General features: G+C 49.0%; 1 protein-coding gene across 1 annotated transcript in view; it reads right to left on the bottom strand.

Annotated features, from left to right (window-relative positions):
• LOC144146101 (uncharacterized) overlaps positions 1 to 22,701 on the bottom strand; it is a 281,191-nt gene that overhangs the window by 222,705 nt on the left and 35,785 nt on the right. The gene's annotated exons all lie outside the window — the stretch shown is intronic.

Consider the following 22,701-nt stretch of genomic DNA (forward strand, 5'->3'; position numbering starts at 1 on the left):
CTCTAGAGCGTGAGGATGGAGAAGGCAGCGAGGACGGCATGAACGACGACGCCTCTGAGGGTGCCGCGCTAGCACTCGAAGACTGCGACGAGTACGTGACGACTGCGGATGTGCTGGACAGCATACTGTTACGAATCAGCTCGCCGCAGTGCTTTGTGCAGCCCTCCTCGGCTGTGTGGCGAAGCCTCCACTACGTGTGCCTTTCAAGCTGGCCCCCCTGTCGGGGACTCACGCTTGCAGCCGACGGATCCAAACACGCCGCTACACGCCCAGAAAAGTCGGATCGCTGGCGCTTCGCTGCCGGTGTGATTCAAACTTTGGTGGCGGCCGACGCAACACGCAGAGACTTGTCCGAAGGACGCGGAAGCCGTTGCGGAGACCTCCTCTCTCCCTTTTCTCGGACTCAGCGTGCGCCGCAACTACCGACCACTCACGAACTCTGGAAAGAGCATTGTGTGTGTCTGTACCGTTTGTGTCGTGGGAACAAGCTAGAGGGAACGCTGTTTGACCGTTAGCGCTTTGGGTATAAATAAGACCCCGCAAGCGCTGTTGTTCATTCCTGTTTCAGCAGTGAACCAATGCTGTCACTCTGCTCGAGTTCTGTACTGTAACCTCGCCTGTCGGGGTATTGTTCTTTGGCTTCGGCTCATCTCTCGCCATGCAGTAAAATGCAGTAAACAAGTTAAGTTTGCCTTCGGCTTCTGGTCTTCTTCGAGGCAGCAATATTGGCTGGCCGCTCGCTTCACCACGCTACCACACGCATGTCGGAGGCGACGGAGCTCGGCTCGGGTACGCCTTCTCGTATGCAACAATACGAAAGCTCCGCACATTTCCGGGGAAAAACCTCACGGACACTGAGTAAGTCCACAGGAATGTGGAAGAGTTGCAGTCATTCGTGCTAGGAAGCTTGTGCTGCACGCACCAGAAGAAAATTGCCAACTACTTAAAATAAACGTGCATTGTTTCATGATCCCTTGTGCATTGTTTGTGATAAATGACTCCAACGATGCACTGCTGTACAGGTAGGTCGTTTTAGGCATTGAAATATCATTTATTGTCTTAAATTTTGCGATTTTCGCTACAACGACCTTTCAGAATAACGAGCGCGGTCCTCTGAAGTTTGTTATATCGAGATTTCACTGTGTATGACTCTTGGAGAGATGACAGCGCACAGGCCTTTATTTTAATAACATTTGTCCAATTTCTAAGCGTTTTTAAACCCTAACTGCACAGAGTAAACACAATGGATAGGCGTATGGTGCACAAGCCGAATGCCGTGCGCGTAACTTTCGCAACCGCCGTGTCGTTTTTCTTTTTTCGCTGACACGCGACACGCGAATGCGTGATTGTGCGTTTTCCTTTAAAAGACGATAGTTTTTCTTGGGCTACTTAAACCCAGAAATTTTGGCCTGTCTGTATGTATGTCTGTCTGTCTGTCTGTCGGTCTGTCTGTCTGTGACTCGATTCAGCCACCCGGCCAAAGTAAAATTGATATTGCGCAAAAGTCTTATATAATCACAGCCACATGTAAACATTAAAGCCCGGTTTATATGTTCATACTTGTCAACTTTGCTAAACAAGAACAAGACATTACGCAAATAAAAGACAGGAAATTAGTGCACAAGGGATATTTACAGTGTTCCTTTAATAAAAAATTCATGGATGCTTGGTTTTTCGATAGCAAATGATATTCTACATCTACTGCAGAAAACCGCCGCCTCCTGGCGGCATATGAAAAATCACGCGGCAACAGCAACGAAAGGTTTCACTAGCTAGGTTCCACGTTCTGCTTGGACCGCACGTGGAGCACGGCCACGCAGCTCTATAAACCTAGCCGGCCGCCTCCATTCACGCGCGTCTCCGCCGTACTGCAGCGTTGGCATCGAGGAACCCGGAGTGTAGCAGTGGAACGCGGTAAATTCAAATCGCCTTGCGCAAACCTTTAGTGTGTTTACCTTGGAATCAGAGCGACGGAACAGGAACAGCATGAGAGGTGAGCGGGAAAGCAAAGGGGGGCATTTCCTTTGCAAATGTCTACAAAGACTATCGACATTTGCAACGAAAGTAGCAGATACGCGGCCAATTTTTTGTTTTTGCGACAGTGGCCCGCGTGGCTTTGGCCGCTTCGACAAGTGTAATCAGTAAATCATGCTTAGGCGTTTTTTGAGGCCTCTTGGTTGTTTTGGTTTCTAATTTGCATCGTGAAAACGGTAAATAAGGCTAGAAAGTTGAGAAACGTCACGGTCTACTTTACTTGTGATTCGTTTCGAATGTTTGTTTACTAGCAACGCCCTTTTCATTGAAAGCTTGGGGCGCTAATTTTTCATTTTTACACTGTTACGATTGTATAAGCATGCAAATTTTTAAGTAGTTGTGGGGAAGCAGTCATCATCATCATCATCATCATCATCATCATCATCATCATCATCATCATCATCATCATCATCATCATCGCCACCATCATCATCATCATCATCATCATCAGCCTATCTACGCCCACTGCAGGGCAAAGGCCTCTCCCATTATTCTCCAATTACCTCGGTCCTGTGCCAAATGTGACGAATTTATCCCCGCAAACTTCTTGATCTCATCTGCCCATCTAACTTTCTGCCGCCCCCTGCAACGCTTGCCTTCTCTAGGGATCCACTCTGTTGCCCTTAATGGCCAGCGGTTATCTTGCCTTCGCATTACATGCCCTGCCCACGTCCATTTCTTTTTCTTAATCTCTACTAATATGTCTTTAACACCAGTTTCCTCCCTGACCCACTCCGCTCTCTTCTTGTCCCTTAATGTTACACCTATCATTTTCCGCTCCATTGCCCGCTGAGTCGTTCTCAATTTAAGTTGAACCCTCTTAGTGAGCCTCCAAGTTTCTGCCCCGTAGGTGAGTACCGGTAAGATGCAGCTGTCATACACTTTCTTCTTCAGCGACAATGGTAGGCTGCTATTCATTATCTGAGAATGTCTGCCATATGCACCCTACCCCATTATGATCCTTCTAATTATCTCTGCCTCATGGTTGGGATCTGGGGTCACAACTTGGCCTAAGTAGATATATTCGCTTACCACTTCCACTGCCTCGCCACCTATCTCAAACTGCTGTGCTGTCCCGAGTAGATATTTTTTAATATGGATTCGCAAAAAGTACGAATTACCGGAATGACGGAGTTTGTATTAGGCGCCTTTTAAATACATTGAAAGGATTGCGGGCCATCGAACAGTTTGAATTTTGTTTTAATTGTGAGAGGTTTAGTTATCGCGAGTCTACTGTAGCACGAAAACGGGCATCCCCGTCCCTTATATTTTACCCACTGCTGTTCGCGACACTCCAAACTTAGGGTAATGAAACGCGCTTTATGGAGCACGTCTAAGCGTTTTTCTGAAAGCAAATGTAATGCGGGGACAGACGAACGTACAATAAATTTATCTGACCCCTTCTTCCGGGAAGGTATGTTTTTTAACAAGAGCCCTACTTCATGCGGAAAATACGATTAGTGAAGCTGCCTCCCTATCTCTGGTAGTAGTATTTACACAAGTTTTCGTTTGGGTTGTACAGGCTTAATACGCTATCCTTGCACCCGCACCTACGGCAATGGTTAGCAAGGTGGCCAGCTCCCATCTGCGCACTCACAGCTGCGCGGTGCTACACTTTTTTGGTGAGAGAAGGGGTGTCTCTTGACCATGCGCAGTCGTCGACTGCTGTGCACACGTGTCCGTAAAGATCATGTCCTGTAATGTGACCAGGCATTGTTTATGCTTCAATGTAAATAGTGATAAGAGCGAGTGCAAAGATTGCGCCGTTTCATTTCCACGAAATTAAGTGCTTGTTTTTTTCTTTTTTCGAATCATGTACATATATGCGGGTTTCTTGTTTCCTTTTGCACAAACCAAGTTGAAGTCTAGCGTGTGTTTCGTCTTTAAAGTTCGTCTTTAAAGACGAAAGACGTGTCTTTCGTTTTTAAAGTGTGTTTCGTGAGTCAGTCTATTAATCTGATGGTCTCCCAGGATGGAGCCCTGTGCCTCGTAGATGTTGCGGTCGGGCGTCTCTAAGGCCTGGGCAAGTCCACAGCAGGTGTTCAACGTCAGCTCTTGACGCAGCAAGCACACACAAGGGGCAAGAGTCCAACCGCTTTTCCAGGCGCAATGCGAATTGTGGAGTTGGCGTCAATAAAAATGCTTATTTATTGAGAGAGTGAGTGAGAGAGAACGATCTTCAATGGTGTGCTGGAAATGAGCAAGATAAAAATCCGTCATTCATGATTTGCAAGCACTTAGAAGAGCTTTTGCGACCGAAATAGCCCTGAGAGGGCGCTTTAGCCCTTTGCGACACGCACTAGGATGTAGCCGTCAGAAAAATTTGAAACTGCCTGTGTATGTTTATGATAACCGAAATTTCGCTTAAAAATCCTAAAGAACTCGATATCGTAAGAAGTTAACAAATTAAGGGGTGTCTTAATTGTAAACACGCTATCGTAAACGTGACCACCGTTCCCTAACCATTGCTACAATAGAAAACGTATACACAATATTGTGATCTCTAGCCCTTACATATCAAGGTAACAGCTTCAGTTTTGCTTTAATAAACGTTTTAACTAGATAGAAAACGTAAAACCGAGAACACCTACTTGACGCGCGACGATTTCGCGTGTCAAGTAGGTGTTCTTGAACAGCTCGGTAGGTGTTCAAGAACACCACTTGAACCGTACAGCCAGCATTCGCATTTCCCGCCGTAGAGTGGGAAATGCGAATGATGGCTGAGCGGTTCAAGTGGGGAAGACGACGATTGTAATTTACGTGTACAATTGTAGAGCCTCCCAAATGTTTAATAAAATAGCTGGAGCGTCGAGCGACCGGCATGTCAGTGCCTTATCACGGTGTTCAACAGCGAAATGGGTGAGAGTACGCGCATGCGGATAGGGCTATCTGCCGTATGAGCGTCGTCTGCTACGCTGTCTCTTTGAGAGTGCTACACTCCCTGCCACTGCATTTCAATGACTTTACGCCCCACGCTGCTTAGCTACCTTTGGCGGTAGCGAAAAGACCTTGCAAGATTAAAAAAAAAAAAATGGCCGCGTATCTGCTCCTTTCGTTGCAAATGTCGTCAAAAGACGATAGTTTTTATCGACTTTTGCCAAGTAAATGCCTCCCTTCGCTTTGCCGCTCACCTCTCATGTTGTTCCTCTTGCGTCGCGCTCCTCCCAAGGTAAAGACACCAAAGGTTTGCTTAAATCATTTTAAATTTCCCGCGTTCCACTGCTCCAAACCGGGTGTCTCGATGCGAACGCTGCCGTACGGCGAAGACGCGCGTTAATCGAGGCACCCTACTTCAACGTTTATAGAACCGCGTTTCCCTACTCCACGTGCGTTGCAAGCAGAACGTGGAACCTATATAGTGGAAGCTTGCGTAACAGTTGCCGGCTGATTTCCTAAAATGGCGCCAGAAGCTATAGTGGCGCGGGATACAGCAGGCGACAGCGGAGTGAATTCTTTTTCTGCAGTTGATGAAGTATTTAATTTCGCAAAAGTCAAGTATGTTTGAATTTTTATAAAGGAACACTGCAAATATCACTTATGTATTGATTTGTTGTCTCATATTTGCGTAATGTCTTGTTCTTCTTCAACAATGTTGACAAGTATGAACATTACACCGGACCAAGACGGGTAGATTTAGCTGTGACTATATAAGACTATTGCGCAAGCATTGTTTTGCTTTGGCCGGATGGCTGAATCGAGTCACAGACAGACAGACGGACAGACATACAGACACACAGACATACAGACAGACCAAAACTTCTGGGTTTAAGTAGCCCAAGAAAGACTATCGTCTTTAAAAAAACAGGGGGTGTGTTGCTCTGAGAAGAACAGCGGAGCAGACGACGCCCCGCAACAGATCGTTCTATGCGCGTGCGCGTACCCTCGCCTATTTTGCAGGTGGACACAGTGATAAGGTGCTGACATGCCGATCGGTCGTCGCTCCTGGTATATTTAAAATCTGGGAGTCTGTGCACGCCGTGTCGCAAAGGGGTAATTAGACTTGCACCTGCAGCGAAGTAGTCAGTGCTTAATGCCCATTTTGACGCTCACCAGTGGCGTGCCCACGGGCATATTTGTTTCTCCCGCTTCCTAGGGAACGTGGCCGATCCCGTGGTCTGGTTCTGAGCAAGGGATCTCATGCTCAAACCATAAGAGCGCCCCGAATGCTGCAACACCCCGGTTAATTCATGCTCGTGTGCGCCATTAGGCGGAGACGCCCGCGCAAGCAGCAACGTTTCACCCGCGCTGTTTAATTAGGTTTTCCGCGAAAGACGCACGTTGGCCTGACGTATCGCCCACGCGTAGCGGGCGAGCAGCTTGATTAAAAAACCAGATCAAGGAAAGGGTGGGAGGGTCTGGCGCAGCGAAGACAACGACGTCAGACATGCAGGCAAAAACTGGGAGGGGAGGAAAAACGGAAACAAGGATAAAAGAAGCGCGTTTCCTCGCATGCTCAATCATGGCGGAAGCCGGAAGACGCGAAGAGTAGTTGAGCCTTTGCGGGGGGGAGCAGAGATTCGATTCGTGTGGCTCCGCTGCATCGCGTGGATTCGTAGATTTGCGTGCAGGCCTCACTGTCGGCGCATTTCTGAGGACGCGACAAATGTAATTAGGAGTAAAAGACGGCGAGAATCTTACCTCACTGCGGTTAGTTGCTACTCCTGCTCCGCGATCGCCACAAGTCTTCGTCGTATTTTATTATCAGCGTTGTAATCAGCAAGCTTCGATAACGTGGCTGTCAGGAAGATGCACTAATTTCCTTCGCGGAAGCATGAATGTAGGTTGCAGTAGAGGTCCTCGGTGCACCCAACTAGCGTTGTGGAGTAATAGCTGCGCGCAGCGCCACCCTAGGTCCTATTCGAACGCATTGAAGACACGCCGCGTCGGGGCGGCGCAACGAGCTAGGTCTTTGTTCTCTCCGCCAGATTAGAGGCGACTACGGCTTGTCGTTAGACGGGTGCCTTCGTTGCTTCTGCATATGAATAATGTGTCGAGGTTCCCCTTGTGCAGCAGCACGTGCGCAAGACGTGAGCACACGAAGATACGAAGTTAATTATTGGGTCCGCGTATGCAGGCCAATGAGTCTTGTGGGGATTTCTCGGCACGTGTCTTCTTTCTGGTAGCGTATGAGAGCTGCGGAGCGTAGCCGCTGGAACGCTTTTGGCATTCTTGGTTTGCTTGGTAGGCGGAGATGCGCGTGTAGCGGGTGGAGATATTCGCACCCAGGGAAATGCGGTCAACAGCTGTGTCCTTTTTTGGAGCCTGAACGCCCCCTTTGTAGTCTTGCGGGAAGAAGAGGCCGATAACTTAGTGAGCGTACGGTAGGGGACATGCTGCTTAGATCCCCTTGGAATCGAGACGGTACTTGCAGGGTCATTCCCGGGGTCAGAAGTATAAATGGGGAAACGCGACAGTGAGTCTGCCGTGGTTGTACTATACAAAGCTATGAGGCATGCGTGCGATTCGTTCCGCGTCGTGGTATGTCGCCTCAGCGGCGGGGATGCGTCAATGAACGTCGCGCTTTGATACTCGGTGCGCTTCCCGGAACCAGAAAGGCGCTAACAAGGAAGGGAAATTTAGACGTTCAAGTGGGATTCCCCGGCGTTCGTTCACATACGTTACGGAACACGGGCCGCTCTAAAGGTTTGAAGTTTTGGGGTTCGGCAGTTCTGTTTTCTGGCTCGTTGGTGTTAACGGTGTCGCTTTTTAATATTGAGCTTCGTCCGGGGGCATTACCAAAAAAATATACCTAAAAAATTCCCCGCATTTCCCCGAGGGGAAGAATGTGAAAGTGCGAATGCAGGAGTTGAATTTGCGCGGTTCGGTAATGTTCGCGAAAGAGAGATCACACACACACACACAACTACAAAGAAAGAAAGATGCATTTATTCACACACACCTATTTGTGTTGTCGTTGTACTTGATTGCTAGAGCGGATCTCAGTTTTGAAATTTCGTGTCGGTACTGCTTTAAGCGGGTGCATTAGCCCTTCTCACGCCCGATTCCTGGCCAATCCCCCACGTGGGTATGTGCCATGTCAGCGGCCAGGCAGCGCGCGCCCATCTGCCCCCGTTGCCAAGGAAGACGAGGAGATTCCTGGCCAATCCCCCACGTGGGTATGTGCTATGTCAGCGGCCAGGCAGCGCGCGCCCATCTCCCCCCGTTGCCAAGGAAGACGAGGAGCGCGCGCACCCGCAGCTGTTGCTATGTGGACGGACGGCGGTCACCGGAATTCAGGGTCGCTTATAAAGTGCATTCGCACTTAAAAACTCCTCTGGCGCGAGCCACCCGGTACGAACGCTGCGCCGAGCCCGGCATAACTTCGCGCAGCTGCGTAGGTGGAGCCAAGCCTCGCCTAGCTATGACGTCATTGCGCCGACGTTGGCGTCGCCGCGTCGGCGACTCAGAGTGCCTCGTGACTTCAAACCGAACACATCGTTTAGGCTCCCGCAAAGCATCGGTTGGCGGTAACTCCCGAGGAAGAAGCGCTGCGCGAACGCCGGCGTGTCGCTGCTCGAGAACATATGATATGGCTGTAATCCAACCCCAAATATCGAGCCGAGGACGCCTCGCCCATACGGCAGCGAAGAGCGAAACATCACGAGTACCGCACTCGTGATGTGCAGTACAAGCTCAATCGCCGGCAAAACGACCCCGGATATTGAGTATTGAAGAACTTCGGATGCCAAGTCCGCAAACTCATGGGTGTCGCGAACGGCCGGCCACAGCTCCACTGTTTCTTCAGCCTTGCACCTCTAGTGCAAGCTGAGTCAATTTTTTAACGTGGGCTTGAGAAAAGTCGGAGTACTCACATGATATATATATATATATATATATATATATATATATATATATATATATATATATATATATATATATATATATATATATATATATATATATATATATACATATATATATATATATATATAGATAGATAGATAGATAGATAGATATATGTATAGATAGATAGATAAATAGAGAGAGCGGGTTGCACTATTTGTACAACCACCTACCCTTGATTGTTGTGGTTGATTAGGGGCCTAATGAGGCTTAATTGATAGGCACCCCTCCCTTTCTGTCTTCACGTCAGGACATTTTGGCTATTGAGGTCGAGCCAGTCGAGTATGCCCCGTTAATTGCCTTTGAGTATTTCTGTCATCCGCTCAAAAGGCGACTAAGGAACGTTTACGCTTTCTACGGGCGACGAACTTAAGACTGAACGCTTCCAGTGTCTATCAGTGTCAGTGCTTCAGGGCTGGGCATACGTGTCTACTCCAACTTCTCTTCATTCTTTCTTTTCTCTTTTTTGCCTATTTTCCCTTTCCCACGTGCAGGATAGCAAACTAGGCTCTAGCAAGGTTAACTTTCCTGCCTTCCTTCTACACCCTTCCTTCCTTCCTTCACAGCGGAGCTCTGTATGCTTGACCTTGGTCTAGTAGCGGTAGCAAAAAAAAAAAAAAAAAAAGGAATAGAAACTCTTCCGGTGCGGCACGACCGTCACGCAGCTGCATAGGTGGAGGCAAGCCACGCGTTCCTATGACGTCACTGCGACTTCGTGTGGCCGCATCGGCGACACACAGCGCCTGGTGACTCCACGCCGAGTACGTCGTTTACACTCCCGCAAAACGCGGCTCGGCCGAAGAAGTATTCCTGAGGTAGAAGAAGTGCAGCGCGACTGCCGTCGCGTCGCTCCTCGAGAACATATAAGACGGCTACGATTCAATTCCGAGTACCGCGCCGAAGCCACCGCGCCTAAGCGGCAGCGAAGAGCGCAAGATCCCGACTACGACTACCGCGCTCGTGATGTCGAGTACAAGCGGAATCGCCGGAAGGACAACCCCGACTTCGAGTAATGGAGAACTTCCAACGTCAAGCCCGCAAACCCATGGGTGGCGCGAACGGCCGGTTCACCTCACCCCTCAACAATTAGCCTAGCCTTGCAAGAACACCGCAATGCCTAACAAAACATAGCAAAAGCGAAACCGGAAGAAGGTAGGTTGACCCCCCGCTCTGCTGTTTTTCTAGCCTTGCACGACTAGTGCAAGCTGTGGCAATTTTTAAAAGCAAAACTGTTGTACAAGCCCTAGGTTCGCAATTGCAGAAAAAGATACAAAGAAAATATCGAGCGCTCGTGGGCGCTTGCCTCGCGGCGACCGCCGAGTCCCCGGCTCGCGCAGTGGCTTTACCAAAAAGAAAAAAAAGAATCCAGTGCCGCCGTCAAGTGCTACCATGTATGAAAAAAAAAAAAAAAAAAGCTCCAGCGCTAATGCTAAAGATAAAAAGACAACCTGATTGGGAGAGGTCACCGCGGCCACCGCGTTCTCAGAAGAAGCCATTATAGATAATTGGAGACAAGGCTACGAGTCTGCCACTCCTTCCTTAGACGACTTGCAGATCCCGCCACCGCTGCCTCGAGTTGATGACAAAGGGATGGTGGAAGACTACAATGCCAAAGATGACTTTGCATTCACCACTCGCCGCGAAGAAGACGACGACCTCTTTGATGCATATGACGACGATTACTACCACCGCAATTATGCAAATAAACAATGATACTGAAACACAACTACGTGTCCAGCGATGCCCATCTCCAACAACTCCACCATGCAAGTCTTGCGCGGAAGCGGAAGCTTCACGGAATTTCTTTTCCTGTTTCGACGTAATAATATTTCTAATACAATGCATTGAACGTGGAAGAATGATGGTATTGGGAGTAAATTAAAACTTCAAATAGTCCCTCGAGGCCTTCACTGCCGGAACCAACGTGCAGCAGTATGGGGGTTGGACAAAACTTATCGCTACAGTATCAATGGGAAAAGTCAATGAGAAAAGCCGAAGCCAACGCGTCAATGAAAACAGCCAGTTGATCCCTATGGTAGAGACACCTTGCCGAGATGACTTGCTGAGCCTGTGAGGGGTTTTGTGGGAGGCGGGGTGGGGGGTTGGGGGTGGGGGGGCTCTAGTAGGAAAAGTAATATCTTCGGTTTCTGTCCGGGCCCTAGTCACAAGTTATTGCTAGCGAGGAAAGTCAAAACTAGTCAGCCGGGTCTCCCACTGCTCGTAGCGGGCACCGCTCAAAGAACAAACAAAAAGGTTGAAAAATGCTCGCCGGGCGACCTAATTTCTCAGATAAGCTCCCATGAATAATTGATCATGCGCGAAAGAAAACTGGGTATATTTGGGCTTGCGACTCCAATCTCGGGCCTCCGCAGTGAGAGATGAACCAGCATCCCCAACACGGCCCTTGCTCAATGACTCTTGCTGGCTAAAGGCACACCGAGTTGTGGCCTTAGACTCAGAAACGCATCTTAGACACATGTGATGCACCCTACATGAGTAGTTTGAGCTCGCTAGTCACGTAAATAGGAATTATACGAGTAGGGAATTGCGTTCCCGTCTAATGTCTTATGTTCCTGGCGATGCGGACGTGGGTAAGGGTCGATCCGTAGTAACAGAGAGCGGAAGATGATGATGATGAATAAATATTGGAGACCAGGTGCTGTAGTTAGGGCACCCGCCCGGTGGGAGGCTTCCTTAGTCCGGGATGCCTTGGGTTATGCTGGCCGTCCGTGCCCTCTCCACCAATCGTCGCTGGTGTGGAAGGACGGAGCTGGTCAGCAGCTCCACCCACTGCTCATAGGTAGGGTTGGGGTTAGAGGTGAGGGAAGGGGATTGCTGGCACTCCCATACAATGTGGTACAGGGTGCCTGGGTAGGGGCAGGATTTACATGTGGCAGGGTATTGGGTGGGATACATGGAATGTAGCAGGGTGTTATGTGGGTAGGAGTTTGTCTGTAGTCGCCGGAAGGTAGTAGCGTCATCGCGAGAGAGGTTCGGGTGGGGGAATGGGTATTTGCGACGCTCGTTCCTGTAGTGGGCGAGTATTTCGGCGTATGTTTGCAGCGGGGTGGGCTCAACTGTTGCTTCCGATGGGGGTTCGTGACCCTCGTGGGAAACGGCCCGGTGTGAATGAGCGCGGGCAGCGGCGTGTGCCGCTTCGTTACCCCCGAGGGATTCGTGACCTGGAGTCCAAATTATTTGCAGTTCTGGGAGTAGTTTCGCTTGTTGCAGAGTTTTCAAGGCGGGTTGTGATATGCGTCCTTTTAGGTAGTTCCTGGAAGTGGCTTGGCAGTCAGTAACAATGGTTAAAAAGTCTTGGCCTGTTGTGGCGGCAAGGGCAATGTCAACCTCTTCAGCTGTTTCGGTGGAGTTGGTGAAAACAGACACTGCAGCGAGCTCAGTTCCTCTGGCATTAACCACGCTGGCGGCTTGTGCAGATTTGTGGGGGTATGGCGATGCATCCGTATATCGGGTGCAGGGGAGGTGGTGGTACTGATTGTAAATGGTGCGGGATCTTGCTGCTTGGCGTGCGTTGTTGTAGGTGGGGTGCATATTTATTGGGATTGGAGCAACGCAAATGTTTTGTCGTATAGACAGAGGGATGCGAATTTTCTGGTCGTGGTTGGGCGGTATAGAGTATTGAAGTTTCAAGAGCGTTGCCCTACCCGTTGGAGTTAGTTTAAGCCGCTGTATTTGATAAGTGTGGTGTGCCTCTTCGATTTGTTCCCATGTGTTGTGGGCGCCAAGCTGCAGGAGTTTAGTAGTCGCTGTCTTGGGAGGGAGAACCAGGGCTGTCTTGTATGCTTGGCGTATCGCTGAGTTAAGTTTAAGGATCTCGGCTGGTTTAAGGGTTAGATATGGAGCACCATATGCTATCCGGCTGATGAGGATGGCTTGTATCAGGCGAAGCGTGTCGGTTTCTTTGAGGCCGAAGCGACGATGGGAGACGCGATGTATGAGGCGCATGAGCTGTGCGAGGGTCCGCTGTAGGGAGAGGATCGTTTGGGAACCTGAGCCATCCTTTGGAATGGTTAGTCCCAATATACGGAGGTAGGGGACGTTGGGGACTGGCTGGTTGTTGATCTTGAGTTCCGGGTCGGGTATATCTTGCGCGTTTCTCCTGGGGCCGAATTCTCTAAAAAACGGGCGTCGCTTTGAAACAACGGGGTGGCGCCATTGAAATGCATGTGTTCTGGGGTTGTGGGCGTTGCTTTGAGGAAGGTGTGCTCCTAGTAAGTGCCGCAGAAAAGCATTGTGGCAAGGGCACGAAGCGACACGTGAAACGATGGGGGGCAACCGGCGTCGCTTCGTGCCCTTGCCACAATGCTTTTCTGCGGCACTTACTAGGAGCACACCTTCCTCAAAGCGACGCCCACAACCCCAGAACACATGCATTTCAATGGCGCCACCCCGTCGTTTCAAAGCGACGCCCCGTCGTTTTAGAGAATTCGGCCCCTGGTTGTTCTTTTGCTGAGTGTTAAAAGGGCCGATTTTTCTGGAGCACATTCAAGACCGCGGGCTTGGAGGTATTGCTGTGTCACATGTATTGCAGTTTGGAGGGCCTCTTCTTGGGCACCGATGGATCCTGTAGGGGTCCATAGTGTCAAATCATCTGCATACATTCCATGTCGGAGGTTGGGGATCGCTTCCAGAAGTGGTGGGAGGTCCTTCATTGCGATATTAAAAAGTAGTGGTGAAATTATGGAGCGTTGCGGTGTCCCCTGCGGTATGGTTGTGAAGGTGTCCGAGCGGAGGTGCCCAATGCCCACTGTGGCGGTACGGTTGGTGAAGAATGCGGTGACATAGTTGTAAAGAAGTTGTCCACAATTGATTGAGCTGAGTCCTCGCAGGATGGCCTGATGGGTTACGTTGTCAAAAGCACCTTTGATGTCTAATGTAAGAATGGCATATTTGTGCTGATTTGACAACTTGCTCAGTATATCTTCTTTCAGCTGGAGTAAAATATCCTGAGCGGAGAGGTGCGGCCGAAAACCGAACATTGTGTGAGGAAAGTAATTGTCTTCGATGTGGGGTGAGAAGAGTGGAAGAAAAAAAATAAAAGAAAATGATGATGATGGCGAAAGGGTGCGGTAGGCAATGATGATGGCAAAAAGGCGCGGTAGGAACACCTGTAATTTTTAATGCGAGAGCATTTTAGGCCTGGTGAGCAAAAAAAAAAAAAAGAAAACCGTCCGCAGCGGATTATACAAAAAATGCCGGCCGAGAAAGTTTCTAGAAAAAAAAATTACCCCACCTTCCCGCGAGGGGAACCCTGTAGAGATGCGACGCATCTTGGGGGTTCACTTGGTGTTTCCGTTGGGTGGATTCTCTAATTGCGTGAAGCGTGTGAGGAACGCGTATGATGTATTCTTTATTTAACACGCGGCGTAACGTTAACGATGACGGTTCAGCATCGGCCGCTCGCTTCTCGCGTACTGCAGCGGCTTCACATTGACGAAGGTCAGCATCGGCTGCTCGCTTCAACCGTTTGCGTTCGGTATCACGTTTACGAAGTTCGGAATCGGCTGCTCGCTTCAATCGTTTGCGTTCAGCATCACGTTCACGCCGCTTCGCAGCCTTGTCTTCAGTGGTGCTAGCATTCTTGTTATCACAGTGATTGGTGCTTGTTACGATTGCGCTGGCGATTGCAGAATTGTTAGGCTCCATTCAACGCATCGATGGAAATCGGAACGCCGGTGCTGGAACGACCGCGGCTATGACGCAACGTGGCGCGGCTATGACGCAACACAATCCAACACAATCCACTTTAATCCAATCCAATCCAAATCCAATCCAATCCAAGCCAAGTCAGGCCAACCCAATCGAATCCCATCCAATGCCCCTCGCCAGAGAGTGTTCGCTATCGGAGAGGAGACGGGTGAGCGGCGGAGAGCGCAGCTCGCGCGGCGAGGAGAATGGGGGAGGGGTGTGGACGGACAACAACGCCGTATGGAGGGACAAGGGGAGTGAATGAGATGCAGTCGCATCTAATAACTAAGCTCACATGCGGAATTGCTTCGGTGTTCGCGCTTGTGTGGCGCGGTGGTGTAGCCCCTAGCTAGCACGTTAGGTTGGCTAGGTTCCGCTGTCTCACCCTTCGAAAGATGCTCCTCTCCGTTTTCTTTCTGCCGATGGACGTTCGGGCTACAGAGGCGGCGTCCGCTGCTCTAGCCCAGCCGTGGCCGACGCTTCTGCGTTCGAGACGCCGCCCCTGCGAGTTCTAGTTAACGGCAGGCAGAATCTCTGGTTTAGCTCTTTGAAGAGCCACGTGTGCGAATTTAAGTGATGGCACATGGGCAATTGTTGTGGGTGTCGTTTCGAGCTTTGCTTTCCAACCATGTTCATACTGTGGATTGGAGTCATTTTAAATGCAGAGCATTTCTTTAACTCACGATGTCACACGTTCTTGGCGTCCGCAGTTGTCCGCATCGCTCGCCTCGACATGCCCGGCTCAGACGTTTCGCTATCGGCGCGATCAACATTCGATAGCGCGCCCAGGCACGTTTCAAGGACACTCTCTCCCCTCTCTCGGACTCAACGTGCGCCGAGGCTGCCAATTTTACTGCTGACGAGCGCTCTCTCGTCAGCATTTGCCACAGGTGCAACAACATTAACGTAACGCAAACTACTTAACGTCGTGCGCCCCCGGAAATGCTCTGCATTTGATCGTGCCCCTCGCGAGGGGGATGTTTCACTGCGTCGCCATGCGAACAGTTTGCCACGCTTTAGTTTCAGTTCCGTATCTCCCCGCCGCGGCAGTGGAGAGAAGGCGGCCGGCCGCGACTCTCGCCACCGCAGCGCTGCGGTTGCGAGTTGCGCTAGGAAAGCGAGCGTCGTCTGCTAGCGGGGAGCGGAACGCGTTCCGCTCGGCATCTCCAGTCTTTGTAAGCCCTAGCCGTAGACATTTCTTTACCCAAGCTTTCGCTTTTCTTCTTTTCAGCATACCAGCCGGCTGCGTGCTTGTCGCCTTCAATGACGTTCGGGAATAACCCGGTAGTTTCCATGTGGAACAAACGGAGCTTCTGGTGCCCTGGTGCCGCAGGGAGTTCTTTTTTTTCTCGACTAGCATGGCTTGGCTTCACACACCCAATCAAGATGTTTTTAAAACCAAAGGTGAGTTTGCATGCCTTACTGTTTTTGTCGACATAATCCCTAATGCGATGCGCTCGCGTTTAGATGCGCTTAGAAAGTCGCCTAGGCGTCTAAATCCACCCCTGTCGGGGGCATTAATGTGACGCGCTCTCCTAGTACATTGCCCCCTCTACATGGATGTGATAGACTAGAAAGTTAATGCGATGCGATGTGCCACTTGTCGCATTCATGTAAACGCGGCAACAGGGCCGAACCAGCCGACGGTGGGACTGGGGCGAACGCGAACGTGAACACGGGGACAAGCCAGTTAGAGCTCCGAAGGTGGGGGCTCAATGAATCGCAGTTGAGCGTCTCCGATGTTGCGAAGGGCGTTCAGCTACTGCGTGTGCCCCGGCAAGCGAACGGTACAATACTAAGCAGTTCTGGCAGGCTTATCTGACCCATTCTACAGCCGACAGCGTGGAATAAGCGCGGTATGCCAATTCCTGAGATATCGAGAATGCGCGACCAAGGATTATGTCGGATGCCAAGCATGTTGTTGCAGGGTAGTGTAACCGAAACTGATATGAGCAACTCTTAAAAAAAAAGAAAACCACAACTACATTCCGACCGGTATGGTATTAAAGATTTTTCATAAATAAAAAGAAGTGGGCAGAAATGCAAGGGCGTGCGCATGAACATTGAAAGCTTGGAGACCGTCCAATCACGTCCCCAGAAGAGTTCGCGTTATTTCGCGTCACCGTCGTATTCGTTGCAGCCGCCGCGGACTTCGCTTGGTATTGTTTCTTCTTCCACTGCTTTATCGAACGAATAAATGACGAATAGCACGTTTATTTGAGCCCGACTATGCAATGCAAACACAAACATAATTCTGATAAATTTTCCTCAGTGTCTTTTTCACTAAGAAATTTCTTTCACTGTCGCCCGTACGAAATTCCGTTAAAAACCATTGCACGGCTCTACATTGTTCCATCATGAATTTTTTTTAGCTTATGTTAACCGTAACCAGTACTAGAGATTTGTTAAAAACCCAGGCAGTCTGTTAAACGGATACGCTTTTGATTAGGCATGCTGTTAAAGGGGAACGCTCGCAAGAACAAAAACCGCTCGTGTACGTGGAACGCTCGCCCTAAAAAGTAGAGATCGGTACGTTGCACTAACAGTGCGTTACGGGTTCGTCTCATGAGTGGCACTGTATTAAAGCGAGTATGGAAAACCGTGAATTCGTAGAAGATAAATGAAAAAGCAAGAAAATGAGGTCAGGTTGAGCTCTTTTTTCATAAGTGCCAGAGAAAAGAAAAGCATATTGCGAAGTGCACGGGCGCTATTTTTTCTTAAGAAATGTGTGAAGATGAATGCAGACAAGACATAAAAAAAAGAATCTGTCAGAATGCCACTGTGCTTCTACAGAGAGCGTGAGTCAGATTTTGAGAAGCCTTTTTAATCTTCCTGTCGCCGAACCTTACACGTACCTCCAAGCCTTACAAACGGCTTTTTGTGAAGTCGCCGCGACTTTGTTAGCGAACGAAAAGCTATCGCGATTGGTGCACATATGAAGAAAATGTATACCCCTCGATGTGCCGGAAGGAAAGATGAGATAGAAGAACGGGCTTTTCTACGAACAGGCAATTCCTCGCAAAACTGATTCACCTCATGATGGTGTAGAAAAAAAAAAAGGCGTAAACAAAGCGAATTGATTCACTGGCGTTCACAAGGAAAGCGGGGACACGTCGTGCCTAAGTCTCAGCGCGGGGTGACAATTTATTGCAAAGCATTTTCAACTCCGTTTTCCCGCGGGTTCGCCGAAATGCCGTCCGCGTGTCTGGGAGAGTCGACACTTTTAAAAGAGAACGAAGAAAAAATTAAAAAACGAAAGAAGGAATAGAGGAGGAAGAGGAGAGGCAAGGAAAGAAACAACAGAGTTGAGCAAAAGTAAAATGGAGGAAACGAGCACATAAGAAAGCAAAAGAATGCCAGATGCGGAGGCATCACAAAAGTGGAAGAAGACAGATGTCCCCAAAAGGGTAAAGACAATACAAATAATCGACCACGAAACGGGCAGTCAGGTCTCTCGCCGTCAGAGCCTCGGCTGTCACGAACGCGCGGAGCTAAATTATTTCCGCCGCTGTTCCCACAAACGCGAAGACTTGTTGCTGGCGTCGTGACAGGCGAAGCGTTCGATACTGTTGCCCACACCGGCGCGGTAAGCCAGGGCACTGCAGCTGTCTGCTGCGACGCAAGTCTACTACAGCTGGTTGTGATATGAAATATGAAATGAATAATATATATAAGGGAAATAAAGGCAGATAAACTCGAGAAAAAACATTTCAATTAATAAAGTTTACTGAAGTAAACGGTTGAACGTTTTTCACGTGTGTCTACGAGAAAAACATTAAAACATGAAAGTTTACTTCAGTAAACTTTATTCTTTAAAAAGTTCTGCGCGCGTTGATCTGCCTTTATTTACCTATATATATATATATATATATATATATATATATATATATATATATATATATATATATATATATATATATATATATATATATATATATATATATATATATATATATATATATATATATAAACTGCACGGATGTGGCTGGCACCCATGGAGCAGTAACCAAAGGCAAGTAGGAAGCAGGAAGGGAAGCAGCAATACGGTTCTGACTTTGAGCCACCTGGCGAAGATTGTTTACGTCTATCAAGAATGCTTAGGCGCCTATAAAAATCCCTGCGAAGGCGAATGATACGTGGCCTCGAATCAAAGCGCCATGATAGAAACAAAAATTAGCATGCATTTTCAATAATCTGATATTCCAGCCGGGCAAACATGCCAGCGCAAGAAAATCATTTGCGAAAAACCGTACGCACCCTTCCAGTGCTCAGCTTCAGGCATAGCGAGAGGGCAACGAGGCTGTAGCGCCGCCTAGGGATGTTTGGGGGAACTATTTGGGGAACTTGCAGCCGAAAAAATGAGCTGGGTTCGGGCGACTAAGGAGGAGTAACGATCAATAGAATGATGGTTTGTTTTCGTAGTACGCTTGACTAACTGAGAACAACTTCTTTCGTAATTTGGCGCGGCGGTGCCTCCCCGCTGAGCCGCCACGACAGATTCGTTGCGCATGCCGCTTAAAGTATGTTCTTGGTTGCGGGAGAAGACTGTCCAGAACACCTGTTCGCCGGAGGCGAACTGAGATTTGCTGGCATTTCCTTCTTCGTAGCGCTAGGGGAATATGGCAGCAACTGGCTAAATAAATGGTCGAGGATTAGCGATTCCTATTTTGTTGGTAGGAAGGAGTCCACAGGGCCTATGTAAACTCTATATGTTTGCTATTAATTTATGAGGTAGCGCGAAGCACTACAAGGCAAGAGGACAACTAGCGTCCTAATAATAACGGTTGGGGGACTTGTAATACTGGTCAAAATTAGTCAGTATTCAGTTACGAGTAGCGGCCATTACAGCAACCATTTCTTCGGAGGTTGCAGCCCTCCTTCAAGGGGGAAGAAAATACAAATTATAGCTGGAGAAAACGATTAGACAACCTTAGGGGTAGAAGACCTCTTCCCATTCTAAAGCAGATAAAAAACCCAATGTATCTTTTATCCTTAGTAACGTTAAAATGTCCCCACAAATTATACACTATTAGAAGCTACCCGGTGTGTAGGCCTGTTTAAATGGCGGTGCGGAACTGTTCGCCATAAATCTGTGAAGCAGATCGTCTTATACAAAAAAACGCGTTTTGTTATTGTATGGGCACGGAATTTTAAACCCTTTAATAATGACATCTCAGGGTACTTGGAAAAAATTTCGTTACTACCACCGTGAGTACCAGAACAACTGAATAGAGGCACGCCACTTTCGCTGATTAATGCACCAGGTAAATCAACTGTACCCAACCCATTCCGCATTTCGAACCTCTTCAGACCATTTAATTCTCTTGAAATCATCACGTTAGCGGCATACTCCAAGACGACACCGCACCTCCAAGAACGAAACTGTTGGCACGTCTTCGCGCTTTGGCATACGCCGGACATCCCTTGTAGCTCGGATAGTGAGGACCCCCGCAATTGGCACAGCATCGTCGCTGGTGGCCGTTTTGGCAGTCCGTGATGTCGTGGTGGCCGCAGCATTGCTTGCATCTCAGACTGGCTAAGCAGTGCCTCGACACATGTCCCAGGCGTTGACACTTGAAGCAACGTGCGGGCCTGTCGTTGAAATCACTCACTGTATGCCACGACGCACCGAGCTGGACTTTCTGTGGGCGCTGCCGACTCTGCTCAAATGTTAACAGGACCTTGTCCGTGGTTGTCTGGGTAAACCCTACGGTGCCATCATCATCGAATATTACAGCACGCTGGGCGTGCAAAACGCCCTGTGGGTTTAAACACGTTAGGATTTCGCCATCTCCGTACGTTTCGGAGACGCCTTTGATGATGCCGCAGTTTTTGCGAAAGCTGTCGGGAACTGTCACCTTAACCTGAATTCCACACAGTCGTTCGCAGAAGAGAAGCCGGATCACGCTTCGTATTGAATGCACATTCAGCAGCCACCGCCTGTTGCCGATCCCTCTGAAATGAGAAGGTGGTTCGCACAATAGTTTCACAATAGCAGCGAAGAGGTAGGTGGGGTCAATTTTCACCGAGCTCTGGTTATCCTTGGGCTGTACGAGAACCGGAACTCTTGTAGCGTAGTCGATATTGTGGCTCAAAATGAAATTCCGGTTAAAAGTTTTCGGACATTTGTTGTCTTCACTCTTGTTCAATCGGTGTTCAGCCAATCGGCGGTATGTGTGTCGTGGATTTTCGTGCCGGAAAGCCGAGTGTTTTCTTTGTGTTAACCCTCTATGGTCCGGAATAAAGCACGGAAATTCTCTTTCCAATTGATTCTGCAAAGAGTTCGAGGGCTCGGGGTGTTCCGGTGAAAACGGCTCATGGTTGAATCCAATGTCTGTGCGCAGTTGAGCCCAGCAAGAAGCTTCCAAGCACCGGTTCCTTTCAAGTGTTTCGGACGGGTTGGTGAACTCTGGCAGGTGCCTGTGTAGACCATTCTGCCCAGGAGGCAGGTACGACTCATTGCGTTCATGCTCGTAAGGATTATTGGTAGCTTGACGTAGTTGTGCGGACTGCCAATTCTGAGAAGAGACTTGGAAACCACGCCTTCCTTCAGATTCATAAACCTCTTGCCGAAAACTGGACACGGGGCTGCGGAGGCCTTGCTGACAAGAATAACAAAGGCACCCTTCGTTATTTTCTTCGAAAGATTTTTGAATAATCCGTGGCGAATACATTGCAGACCGGTTGGAATCGGTTGGATGCCCGCAGCATTCAACACGTTGGGCAGAACTTTGGGAAACATTTATGTGAAGATTATTTTGGAAAGAAGAGTGCGATTCGTTCCCACAGTACCTAAGCCGTGGTGAGTCTACGCACAATCGTGCCCGGTCATATCCCCCGAAGTTCTCTTTCTCGCCGGGTTGGTGCGTGAGGTCACTAAGGTTTGTTGTGCTTTCGTTCACTGAGTTGTGCGAAAAGACTCCATCGTACTCGTTTTCTTCAGATTCGCAAGGAAGCTGGGTAGTACTTAGCAAACCTTCTCGCACTCGTGTCTGACGTAAAGCTTCTGAGAGTTCGTCGTCCCCGTATTCATGCATTTGGGCGGCCGGTGGAGAGCCTGTCCGAAGAGTACTGTTCTCATAATGCGGTACCCCAACATTAACTGCGGCTGCAGACCCAGCTGCGGAAGCCTCGGGGCCTATAATGTGACCTATATTTGGTGTCGTGGTGCGAACTGCTTCTGGTTCACCGACGGAACCACCGCACGAGTGCGCTTCATTTGGCATGGCGCAGAGGGGGTCGTCGGGATCGGATGGCTCCATTTTAGGCTTCACGAGCTGCGCACATGCCTCGAATGAGTTCTGTAACGCGTGGTACCCGTCATGCTGCACATTCAATGCGTATGAGTTCCGGGAAGAGCTTGGCCTGTAGGGTTCTTGGAATCTACAGGGGGACACCGGAAGTGGCGATGACCCGGGAACAAGCTGCACATGCCCTGGTTGGATCAAAGTCTGTCCAGGAGAGTTCCCATTGGACGTAGTCACTTCCGGGTACAGGAAACGAGTCAGAGGCGTAGGCGGAAGTGGAGGGCCCTCCAACGGCTCTATCTTTATGTGTACTGCGCCAGGAGTTGGCAGCGTGAGAGGTGGTGATGACGGAATCAAACTTTGGCCATCCCTGTCCTGCGACATGTCTATTTCACATTTAACTTGTACAGCACAGCGTCTATAAACGTTTGTACTTGCTATAGAGAACAAAAAACACGGAACAAAACATCTATTGAATAGAAAAGTCAGTTTGTACAATCATATTATTAAACTGGCTCTGGATTTCATGCACGTTTTTCAAATTGGACCTTCGTTATGGCATCAATGCCGTGGAAACAAAATTTATAGTCACGGCAGCGTGAGTTTCACAGCGAATAATTCCAAAAGAAAGCTTTCAGCTGTGTAAGGGCCCTTGCAAATACTTGCTCTGTCTTTCAGCCTTAATGAGCGAACCACATTTTATGCCACCACACCACTTCTTTTGTAGAAGAAGTCGTCAGAATTCAGTGAAAACTTCAAGTGTATCCTTCACTACGTTTTACACAAGTCATTAGGTTTGGCCGCATGCTTAAGCAAAAACTACCATGACTGTTACTAAAGAATATTTCGCCGTTGCAGCCGACCAAAG

Source organism: Haemaphysalis longicornis, unplaced genomic scaffold (genome assembly GCF_048455015.1).
Source record: "Haemaphysalis longicornis isolate Haplotype H1 unplaced genomic scaffold, Haemaphysalis longicornis Haplotype H1 scaffold_7, whole genome shotgun sequence".
NCBI classification, from domain to species: domain Eukaryota; kingdom Metazoa; phylum Arthropoda; class Arachnida; order Ixodida; family Ixodidae; genus Haemaphysalis; species Haemaphysalis longicornis.